This window comes from Maniola jurtina, chromosome 5 (assembly GCF_905333055.1).
Source record: "Maniola jurtina chromosome 5, ilManJurt1.1, whole genome shotgun sequence".
Taxonomy (NCBI): Eukaryota; Metazoa; Arthropoda; class Insecta; order Lepidoptera; family Nymphalidae; genus Maniola; species Maniola jurtina.
Window position 1 is genome coordinate 15,739,876 of NC_060033.1, and position 18,230 is coordinate 15,758,105.

At 38.7% G+C, this 18,230-nt stretch overlaps 2 protein-coding genes across 4 annotated transcripts in view; both read right to left on the bottom strand.

The window, feature by feature from the left end:
- Positions 1 to 18,230, bottom strand: part of LOC123865501 (protein 4.1 homolog) — an 89,078-nt gene that overhangs the window by 62,808 nt on the left and 8,040 nt on the right. The window lies entirely within an intron of this gene.
- LOC123865502 (actin-related protein 8) overlaps positions 8,841 to 18,230 on the bottom strand; it is a 32,572-nt gene continuing 23,182 nt past the window's right edge. The window contains exon 2 of the mRNA XM_045906559.1: positions 8,841 to 8,869. The gene's annotated coding sequence lies outside the window, so the exon portion shown is untranslated. The remainder of the gene's footprint in view (positions 8,870 to 18,230) is intronic.

Here is an 18,230-nt window from a genome sequence, read left to right on the forward strand (position 1 = left end):
GAAATGCTAGTAGACTCTCAATTATTGCAGTATTTTTATTTTTATTGTTCTGAATTTATGGTATTTTTACTGCCAAAATTTCAGTACGCGAGCGATTCAGAGATAATTGGAAGGCATTCCGAACCAGTGGTAGATCCATTTGACGATTCAAAAGTACTTGTGTTTGTGTTTAAGTTTTGATTTTGGTTTAAAAAAAAATGATTTTGAAAAAAATATTTTGATTTTCATTTCTATCGTAATTGTGTAAATCGTAATAATCGTGCATTGAGCAGGAAATACTTGGAACAGTCAGTTACCTACTAGATAAGTTTCGTTTTACGAATGCACAATATATTTTGCATATAATAATATTATGTAAAAGAAACAAACTACAGCACAGCTGTTTTAGCTACAGTAAAACCAACTTTTGTGGTATCAGTGGCGCCATCATAATTTTTTTTGTGGTGGAGTAGTCAGCATTTCAACAATACAAAGGCCGAGAGTGCCTTATTTGAGACAGAGGCAAGAAATATCAAAAATAGCAAAACTCGTTCAATCGATCTCTTGCCGATCAAAATTACAGGAAAAGCTTTTATTGACAGATTGTTAGGCTGTTGCAAACAATCGACCATTTCGCATTGGCAAAGCATCAATCAATGTCGAGACCGTGGCCTGCTGTCAAACACATCAGCGCGATCTAATTTTGAATGATCTAATCCTGTAGTTTGACTGGCTTGTCAAGCACATTTCAGCGTTTGGGGAAGCCATTAAAGTGTCGACCTTATTTCACACTATGGAGCCGGAAGCCAGAGCATATTTTTTGCAAAGAAAGCATTATGATTAACGATTGTTAAGTAACTGCCTCCACTCGTACTGGGATAAGGCGCTTAAACCTACCACATTGCTCCAGTGTGAGTGGTCTCCACGTATGCCAGAGTTGCCCTCTAGAGTCTATTTAAAATGCTGCGATCAATGTAAGTGTAGGTTCTTTTTACGATGTTTTCAGCGCTTATTAATTTTCATCAATTTTAGCACACAAGTAGGTATAGGAGCCGCTGGATACAAACGGTACAAGATCTGTAGAAATTTTTGCAGGAGACCTTAGTCCAGCAGAGGATGTCTATCTATTTGAACAAACTACGACGACGAGCGAGGATCGAGCTATCCAACCATAAGCCATGACGGGTAATCTATGGAAAATGTACAAAACTTAGACAACACCACATTTTGATACGGGCTGTACAACTATGACGCTAGTCTCATACCAATACAATCTTATGTGTAAACATAAAGGCTTCAATATCTAGTCAAAGAAGACGACCCTTTATTTTTCTGAAACTGTTATGTCCACATTTACAGGCGAGACTCTGCTTTTATGCCCTCGTAAATATAATCCAATGTTTTGTTTCTCTCGATAATGAGGCAGGGGAATAAAGACTTAAAGAGTATAAGGATAGCGGTGGTTTTGCTGGCAATCTATTTCCAGACAGCTAATGGCAATGTGACGAACTTTGCGTCCGAGGGTGACTCCACAAATATTCGGACAGGGAAGTTCGATTAGGAATTTGATATCCGATCAATCAGGCTGTTTCCGTACACAGACATAATATGTATAAGAAGCATAATACCAACTTTAGGGCTACGACATTTGGTGCCACTAGAGTCTAGAGGGAAGCGATACGATGCACCTACCTCTTACTAGCACATTGCAGCCGCGCGTGGCATGAGCCTATACAATTTAATAAGCCACTTGGCAACCACCACTAAGCTATCTCTCAAGACTGTGACACAGCCGCGGCTCTGGTGGACAGTAATAGCAGTTCACGACAGTTAGGGAATTTCTAGCAAAATGTCGAGGCTTCTACGTCACTGGTAGGCATTTGACGCAGGTAGCCCTAAAGTAGCCCTATTTTATATATCGCCCATTCAGGATCAAAGCGAGAGTTCCCTCACTCTAGTTCCCTCTAGTAAAGGTGACTAAAATTCCCATTCCCCGATTTGACCCATTTCGTGTAAGTCTAACGTTCTCACGTTATGTTCCATCTATGCTATCCAGGCGTAAGAAAATACTGATGACTAGTCCGAATTTGTGTGAAATCACTCCGAAACGTCCTTTTTCAAAAAAGGGATTCGGCTCGGAAAAGACGGGTAAGCGGACAAAACAATGGCGTATATCGAAAGGATTCATTTTGGAGGATTTATTCTGACAAAGCGGGATTTCGCTGAAGGATTCTTTTTGGTTGCAATTTTGCAAGCATGCTTATTTAAAACTACGGAGTTCTTTTCATTTTTTTCGAGAGTATTTGATAATTTCCTGAGATTATTTAATTTTTTTAATTTTTAAACGAAGTGAATAACAAGGCATTTCATAATTTTGCATCAATTCAAAGGTATGCATTTGGTTTGTCCCTTTTCGAAGCTAAAAGCTGGGGAAATTACAGCAGAGATACAAAAAAAGTTTACCACAGACCACAGACTATGAAGACCAGCTAGAAAATTTACCTGTAACAAAAAAAACACAATTAATTACCTATTTATTTTAATTTTCTAATTTCTAGTATTAGTTTGCTTATCTATGAAATAAAGTCAGTAAAAACATGGAAGTCAAAGAGCATAGGCGATAGCGTGAGGGCAAGTGTAACGAACTCATTACTTAAAATCGATAAGACCGTGATAAGTTCACTGCAATGTCAGCGGAACTGATAACTACAGTAACTACAGACAGAACAAGCCATTAAGTACAAGGGAAAAATATGACTGCGATTAAAAAATAAATACTGAACGGATAGGTCTGGCATATCTCTGTACTCCGCTAGAATATTATGTCGTACAAGTCATGTCGTCAAGTCATTAGATGAGTGAAGGAAAACATCGTGAAGACATCTGAATGCCCGAAAGTTCTTCCAAATGATCTCAAATGTGTGTGAAATCTGTCAATCCGCATTGTGGCTAGCGTGGCAAACTATGACATTTACCTTTCTCATTCTAAGAGGTGACCCTTGCTCAATGGGCCACGGGTTTTGAATTGAAATCGTGATGATGATGATAAGGATAAAGAAGAATAATCCACGATATTAAATATGTCACTAAGAGATAGCGTAGGGTCTAAAGTAGGCATTCCGAGCTTCATAACAAAATCATCAATGGTGACCGCAGTAGAGCAATAAAACTAATAAGCCGACCTTCAGTTCATGAGATGATGGCGAGATGACGAGCACGATGAGGTCACGAACTCATTCATCGTCCCCTTAACACGCGAGATGAAGATATGAGTTGATGGTTTACAAATTAAACTCATGTTTCAAATTATTAACAAGCACAAGATTGGAAGGTACGAGTAAATGACAAAGATAAGCAGATTCATTTATCTAAATTTTAAACCAGTTAGAAACAAAAAAAAATATTTTTGTACATCTAATGCATGATGACTACCAAGAAGAACACGAAGCGATGGCTTCAAAACTTAAGGGGGCATTTAAAAGCGGGCGTATTATTTTCTTTATTTGTGCTATAAGACCTAGCCACCCGCCAAATTTCATGATTCTAGGTAAACGGAAAGTACCCCATAGTTTTTCTTGACAGACATGACAGACGAGTTTTTCATTTTGAGGTTCGGTACCCTAATAAAAAATCCAAGATCAATCCTGTTAAATCTGTAAAATAGAAACATGCAACTATAATGATGTATGTTCCGTGAAGACGCAGCGCTGCATAATAAAAGCTAATTCTCTACTCAGCATCTAAATGACCCCTTCGCAGCTTCTTAGCGTCGTCCCTCCGGTTTTATTGCCCACGACGCGGCTCGCGACACAATAGGCGACGCGGGGTAATAAAACATTTTCACTGCATTCACAGATTTACGAGCGGTTAATGATGCGTCTTCGTGTCAGAAGTTGCTCAATGAGGCTCTACTGTAAGGCGCCATGTCCACGGACGAGAGAATCGCGGCGGTAATCTCGCCGTCCCACCAAAGTCTACACAACTCTTATAGGCCAATCTCCACAATGCGATACTATCGCAGCATTCCCTCGCCCGTGATGTTGGCACCTTAGTTACAATATTCATAACGATAATAATTAATCAAACCGCTGTGGCAGTGTTCTGGAATGGAGACCGCGTATCAGCAAGCACCGCGACCTCCATTCCGCTGGACTGACGACCTTAAGAAGATAGCGCAAAGTGGGTGGATGAGGAAGGCGGAGGACCGTGTGGGATGGCGCGCTCTTGGGAAGGACTATGTCCAGCAGTGGACGCAAACAAGCTGATTGATTGAGACGTCTACTGCTGGGCATAGGTCTCTTGTAAAGACTGACACGCCACGGCCCTGCACCGTTTGAATTCAATGGCTCCCTGCGACGCGTTTTATGTCGTCTGTCCACCTAAAGTGGGGTCTTTCAACGCTGATCTTTCCACTGTGAGGGCGCCATTCTAGCATCTTGGGTCCCCAACATCTATCAGTTTTTCGTCTATGTGGCCTGCCCATTGCCACTTTTGCTTCGCAACCTGTTAAGATATGTCTGGCTCTCCAATTTTCACTATATGTGCATGGAGACAACAGATAGAGTTTGCTTGCAAATACTCCGACTTTTCGACAGCACTTTGTATTATAACTTGGAAATATAAGTGTGGACTATACAGCATCAGTTGGAAATTTCATTGGAAGTGCTCACCCAGCACCTATCAAAGGTTAAAGTTAGTCAGAACTGAGATATTATAATCTAAGGTACCACACCCAAGATATTCAAAGGAGGTTTGAAACTACTGCCAGCAATTCTCGCAACTGGCTTGACGGTATTTTTAACTGCGCTGGTTTGAGGCACCATTAAACTGCCAGATGGATTATAACTCGCATTCCTCAGGGCTTGTGGTATCGCCGGATTGATAGTTTAGGGAGGTGACGTCAGCAGTGACGTAACTAAGCGGTTTAGTGAGTGTAAAAATAAAGCGATCCATTCGTTTGTTTGTACGTTTGTAATTAATGGTTTGCTGAGCTCTCTCTACAGTTTTGTGTAAAAAGTAGAGCCGCTGATCAAATTTTTTTTTTTAACTTTTGTTTGACGAACAGTGTGACTTATGAACTAATGTAATATGATCAGTTAGCGAAATGCTCTGCCAGAGAAATCTGCTGGTCCGATCCACCAAGGCCACTTTTAGTCGTACATTTTTAGAACCAAAGGCTTATTACAATTGGCTAGATTGGAATATGATAACTACTCGTATCTCAAGAATTTTACTACTTTTTACTTTTATAGAAAAGAAATTTCGAAAATCAAAATACACTTCATATATTAATCTGATCGTTCAAAATTCTGAAATTTTCAAATTATTATGTGGACAGTTACAATTCCCAAAAATACATTGAATAAATCTATCCTTTTCACATTTTTGCTTGGTTCTGGCCTCTTAACTACTAGGTATAGGACGCCAAAGAATCGCTGACACTCTTCTTTTGTCACGTTTCAAAAGACTTTCTTTTCAATCCCTCCCGATGACGGATGGAAGCAATGTATAATAACGATTTGCACTCAAATACTCTCTGTCATTTTACGTGATTAAGTGATGTCCCAAATTTTATAAGAACCTCTGTAGAACACTCTTACCTTCAACAAGATTAGTGAAATTGTGTTTCTTTGAACCCTAGCTCTAACCTTTTCAATATCGGTGACTAAATTGACAGGTCTTGTGATATACTTATTTTTCTCAATTTTCTATACCTCGATAACGATAATCCCTGTATGGTACTTGTACCAAAAAAAACGGTCAAGTGCGAGTCAGAATCGCGCACCGAGGGTTCCGTACTCGGGCATTTCTTCCAAAATTTTGCACGATTTTGATGTATCAAAAACCGTTATGCATAAAAATAAATAAAAATCTGTTTTAGAATGTAGAGGTAAAGCCCTTTTATACGATATTAGTAGCTTAGTATAGTTATTTTACTTTGAAAATTGAAAGACATTTTAATTTTTTTTTACTGATGTAATCACAAATTCACGGTTTTCGGATTTATTTCTTTACTTGTGCTGTATGAGTTAAGACCTACCTACCTGCCAAATTTCATGATTCTAGGTCAACGGGAAGTGGGTTCCCTATAGGTTTTTTTGACAGACACGACAACAAAGTGATCCTATAAGGATTCCGTTGTACTTTTTGAGGTACGGAACCCTAAAAAGAAGTAAGAACTAAACAAGCAAAGTGCAGACCTATTAACTACAGTCATTATTGTTGTAGGTATTGATTTGATATTGAGTCATTTGTATTAGTAACGAACATGACTTAATACACAAAAATAATTGTTAAATAATAACTATCTTGTGATGATGATAGCATAGTTCATAAGTTCGGTTCTCGGAAGCCGGACGTGTGATCTCATTAAGTTACTATAAATAGGAATGCACTAATAAAAACAAGAAACTCCTAACAAGATTATTGACATATTTATTTGTCAAGCGTGTTTTAGAGTTCTTTAAGAATTGGTTTAAATGAAATTGCCCTTCCCTTCATTCTATTTCATTAGTTTAGTTGGTTCTTAAGTCAGTTACTATAACCGTCACAAAGTTACGTATATCGAACATTAGAAAGAAATAATCGACAGCTTTGGTTTCGTATAGCGTTGTCTATGTGGTTGAGATTGATAGAGACGACGCTCTAAATTCAAATTCAAATTCAAATTCAAATTCAAATTATTTTTATTCAATTAAACTTTTACAAGTGCTTTTGAATCGTCAAAATAATCTACCACTGGTTCGGAATGCTGTTCCTACCGAGAAGAACCAGCAAGAAACTCGGCGGTTGCTCTTTTCAAATGTACAATTTACAATAATATGCCATACTGTATACAAGCAATTGCAGCGCCGTATATTGCTGGAGCGAATCAAATCCAAGCTTTTTTGTCATTTACATAATCTTCGATTGTATAATAAGCTTTTTCCAGGAGCATACTTTTAATAGATTTTTTAAACTTGTGTAAAGGCAAGTCTAAAATTGATTGTGGAATTTTATTATAAAATATTACACTCATTCCCACAAACGATTTTCCCACTTTCCTGAGGCGGAGCGTAGGATATGCGAGCCTATTACGGTTTCTAGTTTGCCGGTCGTGGAAATCACCGATTTTTTTGTAACTATGAATGTTTTGTCGTACAAAAATTATATTAGCGTAAATATATTGAGAAGCTACTGTAAGAATACCTATTTCCTTAAATTTCTCTCGTAGGGAATCACGCGGTTTTAAATTATAGATTGCGCGTATTGCCCTTTTTTGTAATACGAAAATTTTTCCAATATCTGCCGCTTTACCCCATAGTAAGATTCCGTAAGACATAATACTGTGAAAATAGGCAAAATATACAATTTTTGCAGTTTCCACATCAGTTATCTGTCGAATCTTTCTAACAGCGTAAGCAGCAGAGCTGAGTTTACCAGCAAGTGTTGATATATGGGCGTTCCATTGAAGCTTTGCATCTAAAGTTATCCCTAGGAACACGGTAGTTTCTTCTACTTTCAACATATCATTATTTACCATTAAATTAAAATCATTTGCCGTCTTAGTATTGGGCAATGCGAATTCGACACACTTAGTTTTCTTTGCATTTAAAAGCAAATTATTAACAGTAAACCAATGAGTAACCTGCGATATGGTTCTATTTACATCGTCAAAATTATTATAATTTCTATCGACTTTAAAAATCAAAGACGTATCATCAGCAAATAGTACAATATCGCAATCATTTTGGACGAAATATGGTAAATCGTTTATATATACCAAAAACATGAAGGGACCTAAGATAGAGCCTTGTGGAACACCCATTAGTGAGGCTGATCCGGATGACTTCACATCATTTACACATACAGTTTGTATACGATCACTGAGGTAGGACGCAATGAGACTAAGCGCAGAGTCTTTGATTCCATAGTGGTTCAATTTAGCCAAGAGAGTCTCATGCGAAACGCAATCGAATGCTTTAGACAAATCACAGAAAATTCCAATAGCATTCTGTGAGTTCTCCCATGCATCGAATATATGCTTTAAAAGCATTGCGCCCGCATCGATTGTTGATCGACCTTTAGTAAAACCATACTGCTCCGAATGAAGTAATTTATTCAGATTAAAGTGCTGGAGCAGTTGGTTGAGCATAATTTTTTCAAATATCTTGCTAAAAGTCGGTAAAATTGAAATTGGCCTGTAATTATTTGGGTCAGTTTTACTACCCGATTTAAAAAGAGGAATTAATTTACTGTATTTCATAAGATCTGGAAAGGATCCTGAATCTACGGACTCATTAAAGATTAGAGCAAGATATGGAGCAACAATATCAATAATATTGCTGATTACTTTTACTGAAATTCCCCATAGGTCTCCGGTTTTTTTGTACTGTAGCGATTTGAATACTTTAACAATATCATATGGGGTAACGTGTTCAAATTTAAATAATACACTGCACTCAGAAACATTGCTCCTTAGAAGAGTGTAGGCTTCCGTTGGCGACGAGTTAAGGGAACTGGTAGTGGTAACTGGAATGTTTCGAAAAAAGTCCTCAAATACGTTTGCTATTTCTAAGTCGGAGTCAGTAATATAGTTGTTAATTTTAAGTTCCAATTTATTATTTTCCACTTTACGTTTCCCAGTTTCATCTGTGATGATATCCCAAGCTGCTTTGATTTTATTATCAGAATTAATAATTTTCTGTTTTATGTGAATTGACTTAGCTTGTATGCAAACATTTCTAAATAATTTTGAATAATTTCTTACATACTGAACAAATGTTGGAGTATAATTATATTGCTTTTCTGCATACAAGTCAAACAGCTTGTTCCTACTTTTATAAATGCCAGCAGTAGCCCACTCACTAAATTTAAGATTTTTAAACAATCTTTTTTCTAAGAATCAAAAGCTACCAAATATCTCTTTCTAAAATTCGATGGTAATCTTTTCTGCGGGGTATAATCAGAATTGAAAACTACACCAATTGTAGTCCGTGCGCAAACTACAAAGATAAATAACGGTTTTCATACTATACTCGTACTTAGGTATAATTTTGAGTGTCTGTACAACGACGCTCGAACGATTAAATCTCCATTCACAGTAGAGACGGACCATTTCACAGGTAGCATGTGAAAAATCAAGTGATAAGTCTTTTCATATGAAACATTTGTCACCTAACCTTACTTAAATTAGCTTGTGAATAATTACGAAGCAAAAGCTCAAAAAGTTTGAAAATTATTACATTTATACCCGCTTTTGTTTTTAATTTGGCGCGCGCACGGTCATTTACCCAAGCTAAAGAACGCGGGAACGAGAACACTCGTATTACTGTGTGTTAAAAGAAAGGGAAAACACGAAGTTAAATTAATTTTTCATTCAGGTTCAAAATGTTGAATTCTCACAATATTGAATTCTCATAATGTTGAATTTGCAAAATGTTGAATTTCAGAGTTGTAGTAGAGAGTTGTTGTAGAGAGTAGCAAACGACTGTAACTGGGAACATTGAAAAATTGGTCTCCATGAAAAATCACATGTGAAATAATAATTTCACCAAATGAAAATGATGTGAAAGTAGCAATAATACTCACTTCTAAGTCAAAGCCATCTTAAACCATAACCGTACAAATCAAAAAGTCACGCCATCATCCAGTGTGACATACGCGAGTAGTTTTTTCAATCGGTCGAGTAAGTGGTGACATCACCCGTATTAAAAGCGGGCGGAACCGGTCCGGCCTGTGCCGAAAGCTTCGCAATGCAATTGGGCTCCGAGGGATACTCGTATGATCGTTTAAAAGCAAAACACATTCTTTGTAGATCCAATTTCAAAATACACACGACGCATAATGGCCAGCTTACATTACATGGAAGAATTTGGAAAAGATTTTTGCGCTGAAGCGTCATAGAGGCATAGATTCCAGTTTTTTATCGGATACAAGTTAGCCCTTGACTGCAATTTCCCCTGGTGTCAAGTTACGGTCTAAGATGGAAGCGGGCTAACCAGGAAGGGGTATGGCAGTTTTTATTAAACTCATACCCCTTGGTTTCTACACAACATCGTACTGGAACGCTCAATCACTTGGCGGTACGACTTTGCCGGTAGGGTGGTAACTGGTACCTAAGCACGGCCGAAGCTCCCCCCAGACCAAACCAGAGATTTAGAAATTGTAAAATATAACTGGTACTGTGCGGGAGCTACTTGCCAATTAACTAAGGTGCCAGTATAAAAGCAAGTGAGCCAAAACTGTAACGAGTTCGCACAGCAGTCGCTACTCATGCGGTAACAACTCTCGGTCGCCGGTACCGGTTCCCGGTTAAGGTCACTAGTCCTCCGGTGCCGCTCCGCATCGAGACATCGCCCGGGTCGTTCAACTATTCTAATCGATTCCGGCTAATCGCTGATGATTGGCGATTGCTTTTGAAAGTCTATATCAGGAAGCTTGCTACTGATTTATTAACCCACAAGTGACAGTTTTTGTAGTTATTAATTTTCTAGGGTTGATTTTCAATCGGCAAAGTTTGACCTGACGACCTTAAAAAGATAGCGGGAAGTAGATGGATGAGGAAGGCGGAAGATCGTGTGGTGGCACGCTCTTGGGAAGGCCTATGTCCAGGGTCGAACGCAAACAGGCTGATTGATAGGACAAATGCCCGAACGCACAGATAACAGCTAGTCGTGATAAAAAAAATCAAAACCACGACTGCGCCTGCGCTGCCAAAAAACGAAGTAGTTAAAAAGAAAATAAAAACACATTTGAAAATAGCACCATGCAGCCGCCATATTGTATTTTTTTTTCAAAAAATTATAGCTAGTGCCACTCGGGACGACGTACGATTCTGACGATACCCCATGTAACTAAATAATAAACATGTTCAGACATTAAGAAATTATGGTGGAATAAAACAATCACATACATACCTTACATAAATGAACTTTGAAAATATTACATTCCTTTTTTGTGAGTCATCAAACAGAGAGACAGCCAGACAAACACAAATTTTTAGGTCTAAAGATAACACGAAATTAAAGTTTATTTTAAAGCCTCTTATCGGACGATTTGTGTACTACTGGGTACTACATATCTACACAACAAACTCCTTATCAATAACCGTTCCATATTATCTATTTCCGCAGACGGATAATCGCATTCTAGTAGATACGGGAACGCATTCATACTTTGTTTAAATTATGTATTCATGTTTATCGATGTGCATTCATAGAAGCCAATGGCAATTGGAATGATAATATCAGAATTAACTATAAGTAGAAAAAAAAAACCTATAACTAACTGCTATGATTCATGAATTATTATCGTTTTTGAGAAATCTGCAAAACATGTTGGTGAAATTATTATTTTTGTTCACAGTGATTTTTCACAGAAAGATTTCTCAATTTTCGCACTTACCTACAAACGTATGTTAATTAATAACTAGGAAATATTAGATCAAGATCAATATTTATCAAAGTCAATACATCACACTTCATACTATCACACTAATATTATAAAAGCGAAAGTGTGTGTGTTTGTTACTCTTTCACGCAATAACTACCAAAGGTTTTGGTTGAAATTTATAGATATTATAGATATTGGTGGATTGAAGATAGATAATACCCTGGATTAACGCATAGGCTACTTTTTATGCCGGAAAATCAAAGAGTTCCTACGGGATTTTGAAAAACCTAAATCCTCGCGGACGAAGTCGCAGGCGTCAGCTAGTTAAAAATATTTCGAAGGTTGGTTTTCGCGATGAGGGCTACGGCTTAGTTATTGTGTCACGTTATTTTTGCGCGCTGACGACCCGCCTGTGTCGTTACTCGTTGCGTAACCGAGAAATGTCCAACAATAGAGGACGACACATCGATGCGCTTGCACTGATAATGTACAAATTCAATTAAATGCATTACACCAATTATAATACAAATTCAAAATATTTTTATTCAATTAGACTTTTACAAGTACTTTTGAATCGTCAAAAGCATCTATCAAATTTTTTACTTAGGCGGTTTACACAACCACCGCGCTAACCAGCTGCGGGTGAGCGAGTGTGACGTGCGGGTGTGCGGGACGTACCCCGTCTCATACCCCGATTGCCATCTTAACTTGTCGTGTACTATATATACATAGGTACTTAGTCACGGTATTGAATAAAATATATTGTTAAAACTAGATGATGCTCGCGAATTCATCCACGTGTATTTAAATCCCATGGGAATCGTTTTTTAAAATCCCGTGGGGACTATTCGATTTTCCGGGATAAAAAGTATCCTGCACCGTCCCCGGGATGCAAGATATGGCTGTAACTTTCATCATTCAGGTTCCGATTTGACCTAATGCTGTCATGGCGTTTATCTAAACTAAGAGCTTTTTCGGTAGGATGGTAACTAGCCACAGTCGAAGCCTCACCAGCACACACACCAGACCCAATTTAAAAATTATCCAAACTAAGTAAACCAGAAATCGCTCCACCACAGCAGCGGCAGGAAGGTCATCAATATGTTTCTGTTAGTAGGCATTCTATCACCCCTGTGCCCCCCCCCCCCCCCCCCCATAAGTAGGTACATCCAGGACAATGAAGTGTAACTAGTCTGGGTACGAGTAGTACACAGGCCGCGTCGCCCACGCGGCGTCTAACGAACGACGGTGCGTGGGACGTCTAAATTGTGTTATTCACTAAACTCCACTTCATGACTCTAGTTTTATTTTCCCGAGGTAAATAGGAACCACTCTTTGCGTCCTATTCCTCAATCCTGGTTACCAGAGTGAACTAGAGTGAGGAAACTATCGGTTTGATCTTGAAATCGACATCTGTCAAATGTCTAGGTGACGTGAAATCAAAGATACAAGTCGTGTCATAGGCTATCTAGCGTCAATTGTAGGTAACATTTGTCGCCTGCCAGTGTAGGTGATGTCTCGACGTTTTATTACATTGAATTATACTCCTGTATAACCTCCTGTTCCTCCTGAAGCTTATTAAAAAAGTGCCAAACACATTTGTTGTATCCCGCATATCGTGACTATCGTCCGAACTATCGTACACGCACCGGCGGTCCCTCTGGTGCTGCAAATGTTCATGGGCGGCGGTAATCACTTAGCATCAGGTGACCCGACTGCTCGTTTGCTCGCCATTTAAAAAAAATTGTACCTACCATAACAAATAACAAACAAAACGTGCTCTCCGAAGCACGGAGGAAAGGTCAACGTCTAACTCAGAGATTTAAAGTCGGTCACCCATTCAGTAAAGTAAATGGGTCAACAATGCTTAACCAGCGGTTGATATGCGCTGTCCCAACTAGGGCACAGACCCTCAAGTAGGCACAATGAACTTAATAACAGTTGCGCTTTTTACGGTCACATAATGCGGTGTAAAATGACGGGCTACTCTTCGAAACTTGAAGACTTACAACACTTACAAGACTTAGGTATAATAATTTTTTTGTAATTTAGAAACTAGCGCTAGGCTGCAATCAGACCTGTTGGCAAGTGATGATTCAGCCTAACATGGAGCGCGCTTGAAGGTATTAAAAGTGGAATTAATTCAATTTGAACTCGAGGCATATACCTAACTAAGATTTGTACAAAACAGATCTCAGCCGGGCTTGTCTATTTAATCCTTAGTCTGTGTCCCCTTACATGAGTGTACTAGGAAGGCAGCCATCAGAGAGGGATGACAGATTGTTAGCGTGCCACAAAACTGCAGTGACGACCACGACCGCTTTGTCAAGAGCGTAACGACAAAGAAAATGGCCTGCGCAAGCGCAAACCACCATGTTGTAACTTCAGATTAGACTGCTTGTTTTGCGATCACTACAACAGAGTAATGTCAAAGCGCATCAAAATTCAAGTCCGGTCACCGGTTATATTCAACCGGATACGGAAAAAACGGTTAGCAAGCTCCCAGACAACGCGTGAAGGGATATAAATGACACAAAAACACTCCCGTTACTAGACAGGGTTCCGTACCCGAAGGGTGCCAACGGGACCCTATTACTCAGCCTCCGCTGCCCGTCCGACCGTCTGTCTATCAGCGGGCTGTATCTCGTGAACTCCACCTTCCATGGCCTAACCAATCTCTCGGTTATATGGGCCGAATCGCTTGAGGGCGCCCGAACGGTACTTGCTCTTGGCATTTCTCTCCTTTTTGTCCTTTTTACTCACTCTCCGCCCTTGGGAGCCCCCTTATATCTCGTGAACCGTACTTAATAGGTAGAGTGGAAATTTTCACAGAATGTGCTGCCGATATAACAGCAAATAATAAAACAAGTGTAAATTAAAAATTTATAACACCCCCGACAAGTGAAGGTAACAATAACTAGAAAAGACCGAAAAGACTTGATAACTTTCAAACGGCTGAACCGATTTTCTTGGACTATTCCGCGCCTACGATCCAAAGTATCTGAGTTTTCCAAAACATCATTTTCAAATAAATAATTATGTATTTAGGCAACGTCCATCTTGACAGCTTGACATTTGTCAATTGACATAATATTATGAACCTAACGGTTATCTAACCTTCTTTTCTACAAGAAAACTAGAAAAGAGCTGATAACTCTTAAACGGCTGAACCAATTTTTTTGGATAATAGCTAAGAACACTCTCGATCAAGCCACCTTTCAAACAAAAAAAAGTAAATTAAAATCGGTTCATTCGTTTAGGCGCTACGATGCCACAGACAGATACACAGATACACAGACACACAGATACACACGTCAAACTTATAACACCCCTTTTTTTGGGTCGGGGGTTAAAAATCATAATTGCCGCCATGAAAATTTAAAGAAATTAAAGTGTTCTTGTAAGTTGGTACGGGACCCTTCGTGTGCTAGTCCGTCTCACACTTGAGCGGTTTTTGCGTAGTTATGTAGCTACAGGGCATCGACACACTACCGCTAGCCGGCTTTCTTGGAGCCGGTGATTCAATCAAGTTCAAGTCGCATGCCCATATCGAGGAGCGGTTTATGAGGAAACGTCCCTCAGCCTGCCAAGTGGTTCTACAGTCTTACCAGATACTGACACTAACTCGTATAATTGGTTCATAGCAATTACGGGGCAGGAACTCTTCGAGGAGGTCCCATCACAGTTAGCTCGTCACTTGTTAGGTTCAGTTATTCGATGCATTTATAATATGTGACATTGATTTATTTTCTAGGCTTTTGATACTAGACTGTGAAAGGGCATGATTTTATCGGTCTTAAATGTTTGTCTTTACATCTTCTATTTTGCGTAACAAGCAACATACATAGGAATATTATGCGACAGGTTGAAATGGAAATCGGGGAGGGAACGCCCCGCATTCTAGCAGAAGTACGTGCACGTGTAAACGCCTAAAATTACACGTTTACACGTGCAATTGATAATGTCATTAATATCGTGAAACTAATTTCGTGCCACTAATGTCGTAATGTAAATTCCGCTTTAGGCCTCATTCGAACGAGAGCTTTTTAATGTCCGTTAAAAAAGGGTTCAAATAAAACAAATGCATTCCCAAGTATCTGTTCACACGTCAACGCTTTTTTAACGCGCACTTTGTATCTTCAGCGCAACGCCGGGTTTTAACGCAACGCTTTTTTAACGCTCGTGCGAATTAGGGCTTACGAAATATTATTGTTGATCGTAAGAGATATTAGACAAACGCCAAACCGGCACATTCGGCAAAACTGTACTCGGAACAACTAATTCGTGCAAAAAGTCGTCAATTCGAATCAGGTTCGCGAAACATGCCGAAGAGGAAGACAAAACCATTTAAGGATAATAAAAAACAAAATGTTTTCGGCGTCCAAACATACTATCGGAAACTGGTTTGCGATCCAAGTTAGCGACCGTTGAGCAAACTGGCTGCTTTCTTGTTATTTTACTTCACAATTTGGAACTTGTAAGCAATGCTCATTGTGACTTTCCATTTATGGTGTACCTACCTACTACCTTCCTATTGTTCGCGACAGGTCGAGATGGCAATTTTCTGGTCCTTACTGACGTCACATACCGGGTAATCGGTATTTTTAAATGTAAGAGAAATACAACGTAGGTACAAAATCTTCATCATATTGCCATATCGAATTATTCAAAATCATTCATATCGTTTTTTGAGCAGCCTCAAATTTATCCAAAAATTATAATTTATAGATTTGATTGAGATTTGAAGCTGCTCAAAATATGACAAACTCGACAAAATCGCTGGAATGCGACTGTATAGATAAAATGTAATAATTTTGAGACACAGGAAATACTTATCTTCAAAAGCTCTCATAAACTTTCTTTACTTACATAGTAATATAATGATAAAAGTGGTCGAACTTGCTTAGCCTGGGTAGATAGCAATACCAGGACAGTGTCGTAAATGTGAGAATTTACAGTACAATACGGTAAATTTTAGCACTTTAAAAAGGCAAACAAAAAATATTTTTCTTATTAAATCTCTAATTAAAGATAGCAAATTTAAACGCATTCATGTTTTCTCTGGCCATAGTTACAGAAATAATAATTTAAAAGGTGCGCTTATAGGTGTATCGCATGACTGAGGAGGCTCCTCCGGTAGTGGATCGGTGCGGGAGGGTGACAGTTGAGGAATTGACGAATTACGGAGTTCTCGCGTCACGTTATCACACCCCTCCCGCACCGCTCCACTACTGCAGGAACCTACTCAGTCATGCGCTACGTCTGTAGAATAACCTATTTATTATACTAACTAGATAGTTAGATATACTTATTTAGTATAGTTGTAATCACTTTATTAATAGAGCTTTAGGTTTCTAAGTTTTCCAGATTTCCGTTAAAATATTCGGTTTCAAAGTTACGCGGTCTTAAAAATTCACATACAAATCTTTGAGCCCCTGTAATTTTAAAACTAAATATTTTTAGAAAAATCTAAAACCGCACAGGCACAGATATTAGTTTCTAGAATATGTCCGCAAAATTTTCATGGACTTTGGTTGCTTAATATTCAAATGAAATTGGGGCTGCGATGGTATGGAGTAAGTGAAGCCCTGTCAATGTAGCCGGGACGTAAGAGATAGGTGTAATTAGCAGTTAGGTAAATACAAATTGCATAATTTGGCATTCAGATGTTTGTGTTTGGAGAAGGAACAATCCAGTAGAATGTATCAACATATAGCTGCATGCCGTCACCACTCGAGTCGAGGCGTCCTCAGAGGGGCCGTATCTAATTAGGTGAGGTCACCGGCACGCGAAATGTCACGTTCCGATATTAAGCCTCAAGACCTTTGTGAACACTGACAAACTAACTTACTAGCATTAAACACCTCCAAATCTATACATATAAAAACCGGTCAGGTGCGAGTCGGATTCACACACTAAGGGTTCCCCGTACAAGATATACCTAACACTGCAAGTTAATGACGGACTGCTACATCTATAATGTTACCACAAATTCACAGTTTTCGGATTTTTTCCTTTGCTTGTGCTATAAGACCTACCTACCTGCAAAATTTCATGATTCTAGGTCAACAGGAAGTGCCCTATAGGTTTTCTTGACAGACACGCCAGGCGGACGACAACAAAGTAATCCTATAAGGGTTCCGTTTTTCCTTTTGAGGTACGGAACCCTAAAAAATACAAAAACCTGACAAACAATGGAAGCATTTGAGTAATTAGTTAACTTTAATCACTAAAGATTATTTTACTGATGGACAAAAATCTGTGGTAACTGACTAACTAATGTGAATCATCCCTGAGTGTTTCAGTCGAGGACGTAACGTCTGGAAATCTGGATTACATTTAAATTCACTTGGCTTGATACCAAATGCATTACAAATTATTCTTTTGAATAGGCATTATGAGTCCAGCGGGAAGATAAATGTAATTCATGTCACGAATAATGAATCTTCTCGCATAATGACTGGGTAAGGTTACGAAACTTTTGATTGATTGCATTGTAGTACTAAAGTCAGTCACAAACATAGTGAGGAAACCTGCACATTATTATATCTAAGATAGTCCAGTCATTTGGTGCTCAAAAAGGGGCTTACCAGGAAAGTTTTCTTGGAGTTTTGACAATTGGTGGTTTTATAAATTACGTATAATTATTCTTGTACAGATTTTATTTATTTTTATGCAGAATTGTTTTTGATTTATCGTGCAAAATGTCGGGAAAATACCCGAGTAGGCAAAGAACTTTTTTTATTCGTTAAACTATCTCTCTACAATTTAACAACGAATTAAAAAGTATGAACGACCACAAAGTGTGTGAAGGACGTTCAGAAGACGTATACAACTGTATGTCACATAAAACCGTATAGGATTTTAAATCTACATGT